Source organism: Muscardinus avellanarius (genome assembly GCF_963383645.1).
Source record: "Muscardinus avellanarius genome assembly, chromosome: 6".
Classification (NCBI taxonomy): Eukaryota; Metazoa; Chordata; class Mammalia; order Rodentia; family Gliridae; genus Muscardinus; species Muscardinus avellanarius.
This window is the reverse complement of record NC_137791.1, coordinates 23,208,619-23,228,508: the sequence shown is the minus strand read 5'-3', so window position 1 is coordinate 23,228,508 and position 19,890 is coordinate 23,208,619.

The following is a 19,890-nucleotide window of genomic DNA, read 5'->3' as shown; positions in this document are numbered from 1 at the left end:
TATTGGTGGGTTTTCTACGTGCAGACTGGAAGCCAGAGACACCTTAATTCTCACAATTACACTTAATCAGAGCAATCTGTAATTTGAAATTTAAGTCTACATGCTCAAAATATACCTGGTTTATAGATACCTGTCTGGTTAGATAATAATTCCCTACAGCAGATATTTTAAGTTGTGGGCTAAAGGCAAATGGGTTTATATTACCTCAGAAGATGATGGATGATTGATTATAAACCTCTACTCTGATACAGGGTCTCTGATTGCATTAGACAGAGGGCATGAAGACTAATTAAAAATGCTCATACATTCATCACCGTTGATTGTGCATAATCCACTGCTGAATGTATGAGTACAGCACCTTCTCTAAAATGACAGAGAAAACAGATGAATTTCCACTCAGAACTCCCAGAGGCTATCTGTCTTGATTTTGGGGTAAATGGGCTTTCCCTAATAACCTAAATCACAAACAGAATGACAGTTAGAAAACCCTAGGCCAAATTTTACTAATCTATCTAAGCAGGGCTGGCCAGGCCTGGTCACATGGCGCGTGATCAATAAATAATTACGGATGGATGGGTGAAAAGATCTTCAGGCATACTTTAGAGATTTTCAAAACTAGTTTTTCTAGGTGCCTAGATAATTGGAAATCGCAATATATGTTCCGGTGAGCTAAGGGAAATACATGATATACGCCACCACAAGCAGCCCTTAGTCGGGCTCTTGAATACATATGTTCCAGCCCTCCAGTGGATGGCTTGTAGACTAATCTCTCCTACCCACTCGGGGCAGTAATTGCTATCTGACAGTCACACGCCAAAGCACCACCAAGGTCAAATGCTGACAGGTCCTTTCCAACAAGAAAAGAGGAGCATCCTCACCTCCCTCCTCCAAGGAAACTACCATTCACCACGCGCCACCATCATCCATGCGCCTGCCTCTGAGCTGAATGGGGAGGGAGAGGAGGAGGGTACCCGTGCTCCCATACTCCTCAGGGAACATCCATCCCCACCCATCCTCCCCTGTCCCAGAGAGCCACAACCACCAACTCCTCTCTGACCTGCTTGTGGAATGAGAACTCCTACTTCACTTTAGCATGTAAGGTAGGAGAAGCCACCCATTATACCGCTGAAAGCAAGACAGTGTGGAAGGGGCGCACCAGTCCTCCTCCAGGACGCCTGTGGCACCACTGGACAGGGAGTGGGAGCAACCAGAGGAGTGGGAAAGAAACGGGCGCAGTGGAGAGCACATTTGGAAGACGAACTTAAAACTCAGGATCCGGGCTGGGGCTGCGGCTCGGTGGTGGAACGCTTGTTCCGCACACAAGAGAACCAGCACCATTGAAAAACAAAAACAAAACTCAAAGAGCCTGGCTCAGGAGTGCAGGCCTGTAATGCCAGCTGCTGGTATGTGAGAGGCTGAAACAGGAGAGTTGCAAGTTCATGACCAGCCTGGGCAACAGAGCCAGACCCTTTCTCAAAATAAAAATAAAATAATAAAATAAAATAAAATGACTGGGGAATATGGCTCAGTGGCAGAGCGCTCTTGAGTTCAATCCCCATTACCACAAAATAAAAAAAAAAAAAACTTCAAAATACTGTTGAATGAAGATATATGACCCACTTGATGTGTAAAGGATCAAATTAGAAATTATATAATCTGCATTAATAGCAAGAAAAGTTTTAAAATTAATGAAATTCAACACCATAATTATCAACCTAAGGTGGAAAAGGCAAAATGTAATAACGATTCTGGGCTTGAAAAGTCATCCTGGGTTAAGCAATAAAATGGAAAAAAAAAAAAAGCAATAAAACCAAGAAAAGTCAGAGACCAAACAATGGTGAAATTGTTACACAGCTATTTTGGGGGGAAAAATATGCTTTCTGAAAAACAATCAAAATAGCACCATAATTATGCAACACTACATACCACGTACTGTATGTTCTTTCCACGTGAATTACTAGTGAACAAAACTTACGTTTCTATTTTGCAACTTTAATTTGATTTCTTTTCTAAATTCTTTCCCTTTTTTTTTTGTTTATTACTAGAGATTGAACCCAGGGGAATTCTACCTCCAAGCTACCCCTCAGCTCTTTTTATTTTTTATTTTGGAACAGTGTCTCGCTAAATTGCTGAAGCGGACCTCAAACCAGGAATCCTCCTATCTCAGTTTTTCAAGAACTGGGATTACAGGCGTGCACACCACACCTGGCTAAATTCTTGCCTTCTTTACCTTATTCTTCATTCACATATCTCTTACTGGACTCAGGAGATCTGGTTTCTGACCCCGCTCTACTCCTATACATACCAACATAATTTACCCAAGTATCACTGAGTCTCCAGTTTCCCATCAATTTATGCAACAAATTCTGTGCTGCACCAGATTCAGTGCCAGACACAAGAAGTATAACACAGAACAAATTAACATGGTCCCCATCTTTATGAAGTTTGGTCTATAAAAATGAGGGATTAAGCCCAGCTCAGTGGCACACACCTGGAATCCCAGTACTTGGGAAGCTGAGACAGGAGGAAGTAAGGTTCAAGGATAGCCTCAGCAATTTAGCAAGGCTCTCAGCAACTTAGTAAGACTCTGTGTCAAAATAAAAAGTAAAATAGGGCTGGGAGAGTAGCTCAGAGATAGAATGTTCCTGGGTTCAATCCCCAGTGCCAAGAAGAAAAAAAAAAAGCCAGGAATATTATAGTAGGTTGTCGCCCCTCACACCTGTAATCCCAGTACTTGAGAGGCTGAACCAGGAGAACGGCAAGGGCTCATGGTAGCATAGTGAGACCTTGTTTCAAAATAAAACAAAATAGAACCAGGCATGGAGGCTCACTCTTGTAATCCCAGCATTTGGGAGGCTGAGACAAGAGGATCTTGGTTCACAGCCAGTCTCAGCTACTTAGTGAGGCCCTCTGCAACTTTGTGAGACCCTGTTTCAAAACTAAAGAATAAAAAATAGAGCTAGGGGTGTAGGTTAGAGTTATAATGCCCCTGGATGCCACCCCGAGTACCACACACACACACACACACACACACAATAAAAAAAAAATAGAGCTGGGGATATACCCAGTGGTAGAATGCTCCTGGGTTCAATCCCTAGTAACACACACACACACACACACACACACACACACACACAGGTTAGATATGAAATCAACAGTCTTTTTCGGTTTCAAGGTTTTTGATGGTTTTGTTTTGGAGTGTGTGTGTGTGTGTGTGTGTGTGTGTGGGTGTGTGTGTGTGGGTGTGTGTGTGGGTACATGTGCCTGTACATGCTACACATGTGCTGTACCACTGATCTACATCCATGGCCCAGGTTTCAAGTTTTTCATATTATTCTTATTCCTCTCTCTTTTGATTCTCACTTTATCTTTTTATTGTCATTATTAATTATATCTAATGCCCACAAAATAGTGCCATATGAAAATTTTACCTTCTAGCAGACTAAGCCAAACTGGTTTATAAGGCAAAATGGAAGAAAATGCGATGGAGAGGTTCTATTAAAACCAGGGCCTAAAAGGAAAGAAAAAAAAGTACGGTGGCATTGTTTTAGATAAAAACAGAGGGTGAGCTAAGGTTATTAAAAAAAAAAAATGGCAGGGGAGAAGAACTGAAAGCCTAGCCAGGTCTTCTACCTCAAAAATTGGAACCTGATCCCCTGAAAGTCTGATCACTGGGTCATTCAATTCTGATTGCTTAATGAAAGTGTGCAAATCAGCAGACATTATGCTAGAGTGTTGCCAATGTCCCTAATTATGACCAAGTAGATGAAGGCCTTAAAAATCATACTTCACCCTATTTGAAAGGGTGCCTGGCACATCATTAATTAAAACACCTCATCTCCCAACTACATTAGAAGCATGGTAATTATCTTCATACAAAATTTGCTTTATAACACTCAAAATACTTCAAACCCTAGGGTGACAACAGAATATAAACAAAAAGAGCACGCATTCGGCTCCTGTCCATTACTATGTGGCTGCAGATCAAAGTTAAGAGCTCCCCCCTTTGGGAATATGATGTATTAACAGGCCCGAGAAAGAGATGGGATAATTATCATGTTATAAGAGAATTAGCAGCACCTAGCTTTTGAGTTGTTACCATGTGCCACACCTAAGTGCTTTTTCACATGCCCCAACCTCAGAGAGACTGAGTCGCTTGCCAAAGGTCACCCAGCAGAATGTGTGAGAGCAGAAAATTGACCCAGGCCTATCTGGTTCTAAGATCTATACTGTTAATCACTACAAGGCCACCAAAAATGTAATGTCAAAAGAGGGCAAGGGCAGGAAGGAGAAGGAGATGTGATTTGCAAACATCTCCCCAGAGCACAGTTTACAAGATGACAAAATAGAATCACAGAAGTTGAATGCTGAACCACAAAAGACATCAGGTGTCAGAAAAATGCCTTCTCTCCAGAGCTGGTAAAATGGGAAGCCAAGGGAAGCGTGAAGAGGGTAGAGCCATCGAAGTGTCTAGCTGGAGAGAGGTAGTGTGGTCTCTGGGGTGCCTGCTTTGTGATGCACTGTATACCTCATCTGTGCTGGCTGCAAAGCTCCTGCCCTGTCTCCAAGCTCCACGGCGCTGCACACACCAAGGGAGAAACTGGAGCTGTGCGCAGGACCAAGAAGGGAAAGAGCAGGACCCCTTCAGGATCACACATCCCTAGAGTTCAGCTGAGAACTCCCCTCCCAGACCCCCAATCAGCTGTACTACAATCGGGGCAGTACTGACTCCCAGGCACTGTTGTTGTTGCTGTTGTTTGTTTGGTTTGTTTGTTTGTTTGTTTGTTTGTGGTGCTGAGGATTGAACCCAGAGACATTCTACCTCTGAGCTATATCCCCAAACCTATTTTTATTCTCTATTTTGAAACAGGGTCTCACTAAGTTGTAGAGGTCCTCACTAAGTAGCTGAGGCTGGCTGCAAACTCAGATCCTCCTATCTCAGCCTCCCAAGTACTGGGATTACAAACGTGCACCACCACACCCAGCTCTAGGCACTGAGTTTTGACTACTTCTTCTAAATGACTGAAAACTCACGGTGTTTCTTAGAAAGTCTTTTCCTAGAAATGGAAAATGAGAAGCCTGCTGGTTGTCAGGCACTAAGAAAAGCAGTTCTGAGAGCTCACAGTCCCCATCCCTCTAAGAACAAAGGGCCAGCACTATCCATGACGGTTCAACATGGCCCTGCTTCATTAAAATTTAAAAACACATTATGGCCTTCTGAGGCCAAATAAATCTGCCTTTAGAGCCCAGCTCTGCTACCTACTGAGTCTATAGCTATAGGCAAAGTACTTAACCTTTTTTGGCTCCAATTTCCTCAGTTTCAAAACAGAGATAATAACACTAACTTCTGATATCTTGTAGGTATCTTTAAGAGTACACTCTTCATACCAGTTGAGGTAGAGACCCTGCCCCAGAGCCCTTCTACAGGAAAATGGTAATATTCCCAATCACTGCTGGGAGGCAGCCTTAGACAATGATTTTCTGTACTAACCCATGCATGCACACTTACAGGCATGCACGTGTGCGTGCGCGCACACACACACCGTCAACCTGCTAGTCCCATGGATCAGAACCGCAGAAGCAGAAGTGGCAACCAATCCCTCGGTTGGCCATCAACCTGTGATTTGCTTGCATGTCAGCTCTGACAATCCATTTGCTTAGCCATTCAAACTCCCAGTTCAAATAATCCAGGAAGCAAAGGTGGCTGGCTGCAGGCAGTGACGCAGACAGGCTCCAAGACAGAAAGCAACTTGGAGAGGACAGTGAGGGCAGACTCCCAGAAGATGGCTGAGGCCCCAGGAACGCATTCCAGCCTCTAGGTGCCCAGGTCCCCTCAGCCCCGTCATTCCTGAAGCATGGCTGCTCTCTTTCCCTAGGATGCAACAGTGAGCTTCCTACTCCTGAGGTCACAGGAGGCTGTCTCTGTTCTTTGCGACCAGAACAAGGCAGGTGGGAAGCCCACGCCCACCAGTGAAAGGGGCCAGGCGGGGGCAGAGACGCATTCACCAGGCTGTGCTTGGTTGGGCCTGGCTGAACAGGTAGGGAAGGAGAAACAGTGGGACCCTCCTAGCTGATAAAAGCTCAGGATGTGTCCCAGGGCCCAGCAGGGGACGGAACACGGGTTATAAGTGAATGAAACACAAGTAAGTGAGGTCCAGAGCCACAGCCCTCACACCACTGCCACCCTGTACAGCTTCCTTTGAGTGGAGAAAATTTTCTTTTCTTTTCTTTTCTTTTCTTTTTTTTAATTTTTACTCTAACACTTTTTGAGATTGAAATAAAGCCCAATATTGCTGGATTGCTCTTTGAGGTAAAGCAATAAAAGCAATAAAATTTTAATTAAGCAATAAAAATAATTTTTTAAAAAGTCTACCCACCCCCTCAAGACAAAACCAGAAAATAACCAAACCTAAAAGCAAAGCTTCTCTCTGCCCCCGTCCAAATATTATAATTTAGAAAATGGCAGCCACGACGACAAGCGGCATCAACCCTGCAGGAGCCCGGACACGAGGACTTCCCCAGTACCCACCTCCTCCTGGCCAGACCCCAGTCCCACACCAGCTTTTCTGCAGCACTTTTGGGGGCCCTCTCCAATTATCACTCATTTTATTGCTTGGCTTGTGACCCAATTTGTTCCACTGCATGTCTTCAGGTTTTAAAAAGTGAGGTCTATATTTCCACGGAATGGACAAGGGGTCTCGGGCACACGCCCTTGATGTACATACATCTCGTAGCTACCTGCCCCAGTGCCACTCTCAAATCTGCATACAACACAGAGAATTTGTTTACTGTGTGTTTATAAGCAGTTGCAGGAAAGTGTCCCTGCATCCATCAAACCTGGCCGGGGGAATGGGGCAGTCCAGCGGGGTCATGGATCCAAACTAGCTCGTCAGACCACTACTCAGCTGGCTGCAAAACTGTTTTCCTGAGCTCTTCCTTCCGCCACTAAATGAAGCAGCCTCAAAGGCAGCTGCTGTGCTGACAGAGCGCGTTCACTTCCCACAGGGGTGGGAGTGGGCAGGTAAACTCAGATCTAAAGCCACCGGCCTGGGTCCAGTCAATATGCTACGAGAAGAGCCTGCGATAACAGCGCTCCGGCTTCTGCTTGGAGCTACACGGTTTTCATCCTATTCACTCGCTGCACAAGGTTCAATACCTTTACGGTGCCGAGTGGCAATAGCTCGAGGTGATAAGCAGTGAATCACAACAAATTTCACTGAGTGTTTTTTTTTTCTTTTTTTTTCTTTTTTTTTTGCAGTCTATAAATAAATTCAGAATCTTTGAAGCTAGTAAACCTCCTGAGGTCTGAACATTTCAAGGTTATTCTAGGGCAAGGGTATAAACAGAATTTCTTCATGCATGAGAATTGACATTTTAATTACTGGCATTATACTAAAGCATCGTTGATCTTTAACTTTTCAACGCTCATGTTACAAAAATTAATTAATTAATTAAAAGTACACTGAGATGTACAGAGGTGAGTTGAAAACACCAGTTTCAATAAAGCTCCCAGCCAGGCATGATGGCACATGCTTGTAATCCCATTTCTTGAGAGGCTGAGATAGGAGGATCACAGGTTCGAAGCCAGCTTCAACAACTTAATGAGGCCCTCCACAATTTAGTGAGACCCTGTTTCCAAATAAGAAATAAAATCAGTCTGGGGATTGATCTCAGAGGCAGAATGTCTCTGGATTCAATCTCCAGTGCCACACACATACACACACACACAAAAAAAAAAGCTCCCAAATCTGAATTGTTGTTATATGATACAATTGGTAAAAATGAGCAGAGCAGATGTAATTCCTGATTATGCATCAAAGAGATTTCAAAACATTCAAAAATGGCAAACAACTTTTCGGGTATCTGGGCAACTTTAAGCAGGGATTTTCAGTTTGCGGGAGGAATTTGTTCAGATTATCTTCTCTGACCCCCAGTCTCTGATATTCAGGCTCTGATCTGGCAGCCGTTTGGGCATCCTACGATGATCCTGGCTGCCCCGCCTCTCACTTTTGTTGACTGGACCCCAAGTGGGCTGAGCCAATCAAATGTTTCTCCCCCCGGGACTTTAGATTAGTACTGGAAGATGCTAGATGTGTTTCTCAAGTTGCTTCAACAACTGGAACATACCCACCTTGTCTATGGGGAGTGAAAACCAGTTTCATGAGAGAAAGAAAGAAAACAAAATATGAGTGCTCAGCTGGCATTCCAATTCCTGATCTGGGTCCTAGCTGAGCCTGATCCAGGAGCCTTGCAACAAATTCCCCTCCTTATTGAATCTGGTCCGTGTCTTTTCATTCCCATCTATTTTAGCCAAGGATAGAGTAGTATACCCATGGAGTAAAGGTTAAACAATGCTGGAGTAATCCTTCAGCAAGTGAAAATAAGATAATCATCAAAATTCAGAGCCAGAATGCCCACTTTGATCACATAAGATGAAACTGACATTCTATTGGAGAGTTTGGTCCTATTTCTGTCATGTATTTATTATAGTATTTTAGTTTAAAATCAAAGAGCCCAGAGTTTCTATGTGTCATACAGGTAACACTTCCCTTGCAGGGCTGTCCTCCCTGCCCCCAGCCTATGGCATATGGTAGTGCATGCTTCTTGTATCTCCCCTGGACTGTTAATTTGTTCCTGTTACGCTTCTTCTCAGAAGCCCAGGGAGGCTTCCAACTGCTTGATGTGTCAAATTAAAACTCAAACCAAGCTCCGCAGCCTTTAGTCCTGCAATCACGAAGCACGCCGTACATCACGCCTCTGGTTGTGCCCGTCCTCGGGTCTGCCCTCTCGTTCGCCATTCACGGTCACAAGACTCCCCTCCAGGGTGAGAGCATGGTAGTAGAAGGTGCTTTTTCCTAGAAACGGCCCAAGGAGAAGAAAGAGGAGGGATGCTGGAGTGCGGACACTTGGCTCTCAGTCCTGACTCTCCTATGTGATTAATGAACAGGCCTCACACTTGCTGTACAAAGAAAAAAAAAAAAGGTGCCGGAGCTTCACCGCTGGCTGTCAGGTGCTGGAACTCTGTCCCAACATGACTAAGTGTGGAAATAATACATAAAAGTTTAAGTGATAATATTTAAGGAATAAAAAAAAAACAGGACAAAGTATGGGACCCTGAGGGAAACACTCATCCAGAAAGAGGATGCTGCTTGTTTGGGTGGCACCACGGCAGAGGTGGAATCTGAGCCATGCTTGGAGGACAGGATCGGTGGGAGGGCCCGCGCGTCTGTCACGCGAGCTTTAATTTGCTTTCTTGTTAGTTGTTGACAGACGATATTGAGAAGCCACTGGGGGAAATGCACAGTAGTGGAATATATGGGAAGGAAAACATAATCAAAAACTTACTAAACACATTATGAGAAAGTACTCTAAAAGGGAAGGGAGAGTGCTGAGGGACCCAGAGGTAAGTGGACACTACCCACTGGAGTCCGCCCTGCAGGAGGGCAGGGCTGTACCTGCCCTGCTGCCATCATATCCTAACCCTACAAGCCTCTGGCTGAATACTCGGTAAATATTTGTTGAAAGAATACGTAAGCAAAGCTTCCACCTTTAGGGTTTTTTAATGAAACATAAAAAGATAAAATATGTTATCCTTTCCCCTAAGCACCCCTAATAAACATGGAATCAATTTTACTTTTAAGGAACCTTCCTAGGGATAAGAGAAGTATCTAAACCTCATACATAACCATCTTATACAATAAGTGATCAAATCCCACCATGCTAGCAAGTAAACAGGCCTGTCATTTCACTCATTCTCTGTGCTGACACATTGGCCAAGCTTGGGCCTTTTAACAGAAAAGAGTAAGTCACTCCACAATAATCCCAACATTCTCTGAAGTAAATATATAAGTTTGCTTCAAAATGCCACATCTTCTTAAGCTGATCTCCTCCTCCAACCACCTCAACCACAGGGGATTATGTCACATGTGTCAGGTCTATGTGGTCCAGATGATGGACAGCCCCCTCAACCAAATGCATTGCCATAGCAACAGTCGATTATTTAACATGCCTATGCTACGCTGACACAGTATAAATGATCATGTTCATTACCAGCAAGAGTCAGCCCTGAGAAAACCACAAACACCAGATAGCCCAATTGATCACAAAACCAAACACTCTCTCCATGAGGGTGACGTTGAAGATCACAGTGCACAGGGAAAGAGGGAGAATAAACGCTTCTTAACTTCAAGCTTCCACTTTAGAATTACATGCGCATATAACCTCCTGCTTCTTATTTAGAAAGGAAGGGAAGAAGAGCGGAAGGAAAGAAAAGAAGAAAGAAAGAGACCTATGAATTGGCTTTAAACATATAACACATTTTATCAAGAGTTACTGAAAATAGGATAATTAGATGAGATGCCTGGGAAGCCACAGGATGAAATTTATCTTAAACTTGCTTTAATGCTTGGGCTTTGGTTTCGGTTCTGGCCTATTTCTCATTAGGAGAACAGACAGGAGACCAGGAAATTGGCCACTGAAGGGAATACACAGCAGCTGGCAGCCGGCAGCCAGAAGCCCACTGTGGTCTTCCTCTCTTCCACCCTGGTTCAATCCCCACTGACTTCCCATGGGGAGATTCCTGAACAGAGGATGACTGAGGATGTCCAGCTGGCTCCATGAGAGGGGAGAAATTTTTTCCCTCAAATATAACCAGGGCTCCAGCAGTTCATTCTGGGATATGGCTCAAAATTGTTAAGACCAACACAATTAAAACCAATCATTCTATCTTAGACCATTTCACGGATTTAATCGGGTGGGATCTGAGTTAGTGGGTCCCCTGTGTCTCGTGCTCACACTGACCCAGAAGCTGCATCATCACCATGGGCTGGAGTCAGCACTACGGCCAGAATGAAGGGCAGATGGCTTGCTTTGGACTGTACTGTGCTCTTTCACATGCCACATAGATAGGAGGAGGAGGAGGAGGAGAGAAGGGGGAGCCCAACAAAAGATTCTAAGTTATTTATAATATGGCATAGTCTGAAATTTTCATATAGAAAAGAATTTTTACATAGTTAAAACTAACTAGCCAGATATGGTGGTACATGCCTGTAATCCCAGTACTTAGAAGGCTAAGACAGGAAGATTGCAGGTTTAAGGCCAGGCTCAGCAACTTAGTGAGACCCTGTTTCAAAATAAAAAAGGGCTGTGGGTATAGCTCAGAGGTGGAATTTCCCTGGATTCAATCTCTAGCACCACACACACAGACATTCAAAAAGTAACTGATAAGCCGGGCGTGGTGGCACACGCTTGTAATCCCCGTGCTTGGGAGGCTGAGACAGGAGGATCACACAGGTTCAAAGCCAGCCTCAGCTACTTAGTGAGGCTCTCAGCAACTTAGTGAGACCCTGTTTCCAAATAAAATATTAAAAAGTGGTCTGGGAGTATAGCCCGGAGGTAGAAAGTCCCTGGGTTCCACTCTCAGTCCCACCAAAAAAAAAAAAAAAAAAAAAAAGTAAATCTCTAATTACTGATAAACTATAAAACATATGTAAAAGTCTAAAGAACCCATTATTAGCCAGGCATGGTGGCACACACTTGTAACCCTAGTGCTTGGGTGGCTGAGACAGGGGGATCAAAGTTTGCAGCCAGCTTCAGCTACTTAGACCCTTCACAACTTAGCAAGACCCTGTTTCTAAATAAAGAATAAAAAGCTGGGCGTGGTGGCGCATGCTTGTAATCCCCGCGCTTGGGAGGCGGAGACAGGAGGATCCCACTGGTTCGAAGCCAGCCGAGCTGGCTTAAGAGACCCTGTTTCCAAATGAAAAGGTTAAAAAATAGGTCTGGGAGTATAGCCCATGGGAGTGTATTCCGGAGGTAGAAGGGCTTCCAGGAACCCCAGTACCACCAAAAAAAAAAAAAAGAAAGAAAGAAAGAAAGAATAAAAAATAGGAGTGAGGGTGTAGCTTGGAGGTAGAATGCCCCTGGGTTCAATCCCTAGTATTGCACAAAAAAAGAACCCATTCTTATGAAGGGTTCCTATAAAACTGATCTGGATAGCGTCCTTTGTCCTTCCGCTTTGCCAACACCTAGCTTGCCACAAGTTGCAGCTAGCAAACCTTGATTAGACCGCAGAGATGACTGAATAACTTATTAAAACTGCAGTTTTCCGCTAGAGTAGTCCTTCCATCACAGATATTAAGTTTTATTATAGTCAACGCAAAAAAACCTCTTAAAAGATAATGATGTACAATTATTTCACTCTTTGTATAAAAGAGGAGACAAATATTATATATTCACCCAAAATAATTGTTGTTCCTTTAAAATCCATCTTCCCCCCCCCCCAGAAAAACATCACAAATATTTAAAATGAAATCTGGGGTGGCCTTTCTATTGCAAATTACTTCTCTAAGTGGATAAATAATCACGTAAAAAAGCTAAGCGCTTACAAACAGTTCACACAGTGGTATAATTTTATTTATATATCCTCATAAAATAAAAACATGTACCTTGGGGATCATTTACACAACTAAATGTCTTTCTGATTACCATATAAAAAAGCTTAAGACAGATAACCTCTCACATCTGACAGTGAACACAGATGAGTTATGACCGCTGTTGTTTCCATAATTGAGCAAATGCCTTTAGACAATTGGTCAAATATCTGCTTCTCATTTTCAATCTGTTGCCTTGCATGCAAATTCATGTTTATGATATATTTTAGGACCCTCAGAGAATATTATGTTCTAAGAAAAACCTTTTGAAGCTTTTAGTTTTTATATTTCTCTACTCTGAATAACTTTGGTTGTCAGTATAATAGACAAATTCTATAAATGACATTCAAAAGTTGCTATGGCTTGGATAAATGCCTCCCACCCCAAAGATTCATGTGTTGAAGGCTTGGTCCCCAGGGTGGCACTGGTGGGAGGTGGTGAACACTTTAAGAGGTAGAGGCTAATGGAGTCCCTTAGGTCAGAGGCAGCAGGACCACCAAGGGGATTGTGAGGCCTGGTCTCCTCCTACTCTCTCTGGTTTGGCTTCCTGGGTCCTGATGTGAGCAGTCTGCTTCACCATGCACTCCACACCTTGGCCATCCGGTACTCCTACTAGAGGTCCATGGCAATGGGCCTACCCAATCGTGAATTGTAACTTCCAAAACCATGAGCCAAAAGAAACCTTTTTTCTTTCTAAATTTCTTTCAGGTGCTTCTTCACTACAGTGATGAAAAACTGGCAAGAACTTCGTTGAAAGCCACAGTATTCGTTCTAATATCATGTAAACAGCAGGTATTCTCTTTTCTACCGCTCAGATAATCAGAGATTGAACAGGGATGGAGTATGTATTGCAGTATTGCCTTTAATTCCAAAAATTTTAAACTCCAAAATGTTCAATAATGGCAAAGTGATTAATATGACTTATGCAACATCCATACAATACACTAGCATTAAAAATGGCACAAGACAAATCAAAGTAGAACTACAGAACAAAATGGTACACCAGAAACAGACCCCTACGTATACAGTTACGATTTTCAACAAGGGAACAAAGACACACCAATACCTTTCAATGAAGGGTAAAAAAACCCTTTCAACAAATGGTAGTCAAATACCTAGATATGTATATGGATTGATTTGAGCCCTGTCAAATCAGTCACAGAAATCAATGTGAGATAAAATACAGATACAAATGTAAAAGCTATAATCATAAAGCTTTGGGTGGAAAACAAAGAATATTATCATGAATAAGGAGTGGGAAAAGCTTTCTCAGACAGGTTGCAGAAAACAATAATAAAAAAGTAATAAGTATCACTGTTAAAATTTTTAAATTCTCATCAGTTGGATGCAGTAGCACATGCCAATGTTATTCAGGAGGTTAGTGCAAGAGGATTGCGAATTCAAAACCAGCCTCAGCAACATAGAGAGATTCCCACTCTAAACACCTAGCCAAACCAGGTATGGTGGAATCCCAGTACTAGGGAGGATGAGACAGGAGGATCATTGGTTTGCCGCCCACCTCAGCAACTTAATGAGGCCCTCTGCAACTTAGTGAGACCCTGTTTCAAACTAAAAAATAAAATAGGGCTGGGGATGTGTGTGGCTCAGAGGTAGAATGCCCATGAGTTCAATCCCCAGTATCAAGAGAAAAAATTTTAAAAACTCTAAACATGCAACCAAATTAACAAGTAATAATGTTCAAAGACACAGTTAAGAAAATGAATAAGCAAGTCTAAGAATGGATCAAAAAGCTGCAAAACACATATCTGATACAGGACTGTATCCAGATATGTAAAGAACAACAACTCAACTCAATTTTAAAAATGAAAAAAGGTTAAAATAGACACTTAAAAAAGAAGATATAGCCGGGCGTGGTGGCGCACGCTTGTAATCCCTGCGCTTGGGAGGCAGAGACAGGAGGATCGCGCAGGTTTGAAGCCAGCTGCGCGCGCTGATTTAGGAGACCCTGTTTCCAAATAAAAAGGTAAAAATAGGTCTGGGAGTGTAGCCCGGAGGTAGAAGGGCTTCCAGGAACCCCAGTACCACCAAAAAAAAAAAAAAAAAAAGATATAAAAATGGTCAATGAGCAGGTGAAATGTAGTCAGTCATGCCACTACATACTGATTCAGAATGACCAAACAATTAAGAACACCCAGCCCGGTGTGATGACAGATGCCTGAGACTGAGACAGGGTGGTCATAGGTTCAAGGCTGGCCTCAGCAACTTAGTAAGACCCTGTTTCAAAATAAAAAATAAAATAGGACTGAGGTTATAGCTCAGAGGTAGAATGTCTCTGGGTTCAATCCCAGAACCACAAAAAATAAAAAAGAACAACCCAAGGAGGTGGAGCAACAGAAATTTTCATATATTATTAGTAGAAAAGTAAAATAAAGCAACCACCGGTCAATTTCTTATAAAGGTAAACACATTCACCCTGTGCTTAAGTCATTCTGCTTCTAGATATTTACCCCAAAGAAGCAGAACACATATACAGACACACACACACACACACACACACACACACACACACACACATATATACATATATTTATATACACATATATACATACATGTGTATACACTTTAAAAAGAGATATAAAGTATATACACTTTAAAACGTGTATATATATATACTTAAAATACATGTAAGAGATATGTAGAAGAATGTTCATAGCATCTTTATTATAATAGCTAAAAATTAAAATATCCCCTATGTCCACCATTAGAAAAATTGTGGTATCTCATATAAAATATTATTCAGCAATAAAAAAGGACAAACTACTGAAACATACAACAACCTAGATGAATTTCAAAAATATTATGCTGAATGAATGATACATTAAACAAAAAGTATATTATTCCATTTATATGAGATTATAGAACAGGAAAAATAAAACTATGATGGAAAAAATTAGCACAGTGGTTGCCTATGGCAAGGGGTTTTAGGGATTACCTGGGAAGAGTCACAAATGAATTTTCTGGGGCGATGATGATGTTGTATTATCTATATCATGATATAGTTTGGGTTACACAAGTATGTGTGTCTGTTAAAACTAAGTAAATACACATTTAAGATGCATGCATTTCACTGAGTACAAATTCTGCATCAAAAGGAAAACTGCAAGCCAGGTGTGGTGGTACATGCCTATAATTCCAGTACTTAGGAAGCTGAGACAGAAGGATCACAATTTCAAGGCCAGCCTCAGCACCTTAGTGAGACTCTCAGCAACCTAGTGAGACCCTGTTTCAAAATAATAAATTTTAAATAGGAGGAAGTGGGGATGTATCTCGGAGATAGAATGCCCTTAAGTTCAATCCTGAGGATCTCAAAAAATACTTCAAAGAAATATTTAATTTTCATGACAGGTAGCACTCAGAGGCTATTTTATATCTTCAATTTACTTTGAAGCATATCCAAAAAATTAAGATAGATTAATAAATAGAATGACAGGTAAATGCATAAAAAGATGATAAACTAAGTAGAGAACAATTTCATTAGAGAATATAGGTTATGGGTATTGGTCTACTGTAGGATTTCTTCAACTCTATTTTTGAAATCTCTCATAAAATTTCTCATAATAAAATTTTTAAAAACATAGTACAATAAGATTATTTATTGATATGGAAGATACATATTTAGGAAAGATGCTTATGTGTCCTCATGCATATGCACACACATAGTTACATCTATAAAATGAGTTGCGTTGCATAGAGAAAGGGCTGGGAAGAAGGCTCACATCCCATCCACGTCCCCACTGGAACTATGTTTCACAACCAGCATGGTAATGTCACTGTTTGGAGTCCTCCCATCAGGGTTCATCAGATCAAATATGCAAGGGGAACTATAAAACAAAGTTCAGCCACAGCTGGTCTGAAATAAAAAATGCATGCAGTGCTGGGTGCACTGAAGAGGGTACAGCAGAGCTTACTGCTCTCCAGAAAAAAAAACTCTCCGTGCTGACAGCCATATTGGTATCTCAGCTGCAGGGCTTACTGCTGATGCAAAACTATTATGAAATTTTATACACCAAGAGGGTTTGGATTACAGATTTTGACAGGCTACTTTCTGTGTCTCATCTTGTATCTCTAACTGGAAACAAGACTCAGATACCAACAGAAGGGTATGGTGAAGGCCATATGGTGTCAGGCTGCTTACTGCTGGTTATAATGACAAAGGCCCTGACATTTTCTAAACCTGTCCCTCTGCAGAGCAAGGCCCACTGGAACCCATTCTCTAAGCAGCTCATGCTTGCTTAGAGAGATATATCTCTGAGTTTATGAGATGCAACTTAAATTAACTGGTTAAACATGTTCTTCATGACTTAGCTAAAAAGAGTATTTTCCAACTGGAACTGTTAGTAAAGACTTGGAATTTATGGTCTATGATCATGATAAGGAGGAGGAGAAGAAGGAGGAGTCGTCATCTCTGGAATATCTTCAAGAAAGACCATGGAGAAAGGCACAACCTGCACAACCTGCTGATAAGACTGCAGAAAAGGCTGATGAACCAATGGAATTAGGTGTAAGACAGTCTGTAGGTGCAATATTAAATATGTGAGAATGCAGACACATACTGAAGACAACAATCTACACTTTGAACCAAGTGAGAAACTATATAATAGGTTACATTTCTCTTTGAGAGGGTCTACATAGTGTTTTTTCTATAAAGTAAATATCTGGCTGGGTGTGATGGTACGTCATATATATCTATAGATAGATAGATAGATAGATAGATAGATAGAGAGAGATACCTCCAGCCATTTTTATTTTTTCTTTTGAAATAGGGTCTCGCTAAGCTGCCTGGCACTGGTAACAAACTTGGGATCCTCCTGCGTTAGCCTCCGAAGCAGCTAAGGTTACAGGTGTGCACCACTGTGCCTCGTACTAATGTTTTATATGAAAAAAGAAGTAAGTGTCTTTGCAATTCTAAAGACAACTTTGAAATAACATTCTTTCACCTCCTGGGAGGAAAAAAAAAGTGAGAGGAAGGTGCTGGGAAAATAACCACCTTCAGCACTTCGATACATTAACGACTATTTCAACTGCACTTCATCCATTTGAAGATAACAAAGCATTGACAGTCCCCTGAATTTACCAAGGCCATCTTAATTGCAAGTATAGACCAAAAATAATATATTATTTTATAGTCTGCAAAGAGTGATCTTTCTAGGCAAGCTCTCTACCACTAAGCCACCTCCCCCCCCAAGAGTGATCTTTCTAGGCAAAGCAGCCTAGTGAGGATTTGTGGGTCAGCTGGGGTTCTGGAGTCTCCCTCCCTGCATCTCCATAGCACCTGGTATGTACCTCCCAACTCTTCCACAGTTTGGCAATTGTGTGTTTCCTCACTAGATAGAAGCTCCTGAAAGGCAAGACTTATATCTTGAAGTTCAAAATGGTATCTCCAGAGATTAGTACAGTATTTGGCACTTATGTGGCAGTCACTAAATGCTAACTAAAAAGAAGAATCAATAAACAGCAATTTCAACAGCCCCAGAGAGGACTCTTAAGTCAAAAATACCTTCTTCACATAATTCTACCAGAGTTGAAATTCAATCACTAGAAATAGTTACATTGGGGTTTCCTACTGCTATTTCTAGATTGTCTTAAAATTTAAAAATTCTTATGAGAAGACAAAATTTTAAGTCACCAAAATTCATTCCTAGATTGCTGGCTCCTCAAAGGTAAAAGAAGAACCATTTCATCTCTGTGCCCTAAAAACAGCAAGGTCCTTAGGATAAAACAGGTTTTTAAAATGCACATTATAGACCTGGGTGTGGTGGCACATGCCTGTAATCCTAGTACTTGAGGGGGCTGAGAAAGGATCATAGGCTCAAGGACAGCCTCAGCAACTTAATAAAACCCTGTTTCAAACAAAAGAAAAAAAAATTTTTTTTTGTGGTACTGGGGGTGGAACCCAGAGGTTTTCTACCTCCAGGCTATACTCCCAGACCTATTTTATATTTTATTTGAAACAGGGTCTCACTAAGTTGCTGAGAGCCTCACTAAGTAACTGAGGCTAGCTTCGAACCTGTGCAAAACTCCTATCTCAACCTCCCAAGCGCAGGGATTACAAGCGTGCGCCACTACACCTGGCATCAAACAAAAGAAAAAAAATTTTAAAGGGCCAGGGATATAGGGTAGAATGTCTCTGAGTTCAATCCACAGTAGTTTTAAAAAATGCAAGGCCACTACTGAGGCCTCCGAGGCCGGGATCGGAGCCTGCCTTGAGGCTAGGCCAGTGCTGGGGCCACCGAGGCTGGGATTGGAGCCAGCTGAGGGGTTAGACCGGTGTCGGGGCCAGCGAGACCAGAATCGGGGCCTCCCATGAGGCAAGGCCGCTGCTTGAGCCAGTGAGGTCTGGATCAGTCCACCGGGTAGCCAGGCCACGACTGGGGCCGTCAAGAGTGGGATCGGTACTTGCAACGTGGCATGCACAGAGAAATATCGCAGGAAAAAAAAAAAAAAGATGCTTCCCCTAATCAGCAATAACTAGGAGGAAAGGGGCAACAGGCAGAGGTCGAGCTATAGAAAGGACCCTATAGTGAAGCGATTAAGGTGACCAATCAGAGGGTATGGAATGGGGGAGGATGGAGCCTCTTTAAAACACAGGAGATACATAAACAAATGTATCAAAGTTAATCACCAAACAAGCATGGGATCCAGGGAATGGGATGGGGGCTGCATGAGGGATAATTGGATGATGTGTGCTTGTATATCCTCTCAAGTCTTGTATTCCAATGTGATATACTATTACAATGCACCAATAAAAATAAATTTTAAAAAAAGTTTTAGCAGTGACAGCACCTCTGAGCCAGTGTCACGGGTTAGTAAAGGAGGAAGTCCAGAATAGTGGAAGGAAATTGGTGGAGGGATAAGGGTTTTGTTTTGTTTTATTTTAGTATAAATAAAGAGCCAATCACTACCAATCTCACTAACATGAATGGCATGTATGGGGCTGAGGGACTTGGATGGGGTACAGAAGGAAATACACAAGTCCTGTACATTTGCATCACTTTGAATCTCATCATGATGTACGTACCAGTATTGGGAAATGGCTTCAAAATGTACTTGAAAATAGCTTTGGTATTAATGTGCCAGTATTAGAAATGACTTTGGTATTAATATATTGGAAACTGAATTGGGAAAATAAATTTGGTTGTATCGTACCAAAAAATGCATTTCATATCCAGATGTAGTGGCACATGCCTGTAATCCCAGTACTTGGAAGGCTGAGACAGGAGGGTCACAGGTTCAAGAACAGCCTCGGTGATATACCTAGTAAGACCCTGTTTCAAAAAGAAGGGTTGGGTAGCTTGGAGACAGAAAGCCCCTGGATTGGTTCAGTCCCCAGTAATACACACACACACACACACACACACACACACACACTCTCTCTCTCTCTCTCTCTCTCTCTCTCTCTCTCTCTCTCTCTCTCTTTCTCTCTCTCTCTCTCTTCATG